The following is a 1,260-nucleotide window of genomic DNA, read 5'->3' on the forward strand; positions in this document are numbered from 1 at the left end:
CAGGGACTTGGTCGGAAAGATCGGCGGCAGGCACTTCTTCAGCGAGGACGTGCACACACGCACATGAGAGCAGGAGAGCGAGGATACACAGCACGTAGCGCATCATTACCATTACAATACTTCTTGTAGTAGTCTTACTTCAATCGCTTACAGAAAAACAAAAACCGGATAGAAAAACAGAAACAAAGTGAATCAATAGAAAAACAGAAGATGAAAACACATTACCAAATCAAAGAACACTCAATAATTACAGCAGAGGCACACGCAGAAAAAAAAAACATGCAACCATAACTCATATACTACCCAAATTAAAGTAAAAACGCACACAATACCCAATAACAAACAGAGAATCCCAATTACCCACACAAAAAAAAAAAGAAGTTAGAGAGTACAACCATCAGAAGAGTAACGCACAGAAATACATCAAAATGCCTCTTCAGGTCAAACCAAGCACAATTACAAATATACACATGTATTCCTTATTATTTTTCTTTCTCCCCACAAAACACTCCAATACACAACCAATGCAGGAAAAAGCACACAGTGCCCAAGCAAAGAAAACGAAAAAAACACAAATTAAGAGCACAAATTGCACAAAAATAACTCACAGACCACTGAGTATGCTGCTTCGTTCAAGTAATTAGAAATAAAAATTGTATTACCTACTATTTGTTCCTTTGCTCCTATAAAATAGATTTCCAAACCGTGCAGGGCAAAAGCACAGAATGACCCACGCACACTAAAGCAAAGAAAAAAAAATTATTAATTAGCCCAATTTAACCGGTAAACACACAGAAATAAACCAACTATGGGTGTAAGTCTATGTGTGTGTGTATATAAGCAATTATAAATATAAATGCATCTGTTATTATTTTTTTTCTTTTTCCACTACAAAAAACATTTCATCATCATTATTACAGTGCAAGCCCAGGTGCACACACAGAGAGAGTCTCCAAGAATACACACACACAAAATGGAGTAGCAATAATAATTATAATAGGATAAACACACAGAGAGCAAAAACACAAACAAAACACATTAACATTAAGAAACATAAAAAGAAGAATATCCCAACAGGTGGAAGATTAGTTAGACTGTAGTGTGGATGCATGGAAAAAAGAAAAAGAGAAAACAAAGGATGACCTGAGTCACACCACACCACCATTACAATATTCAGCACACAAGAATACAGGCCAGTGTAACCACAATCAGTAGTGGTACACGCACCCACACAGAACTGCTGATACTGCTGCTGCTGTC

This window comes from Trypanosoma theileri (assembly GCF_002087225.1).
Source record: "Trypanosoma theileri isolate Edinburgh chromosome Unknown TM35_Tth_73_V1, whole genome shotgun sequence".
NCBI classification, from domain to species: domain Eukaryota; phylum Euglenozoa; class Kinetoplastea; order Trypanosomatida; family Trypanosomatidae; genus Trypanosoma; species Trypanosoma theileri.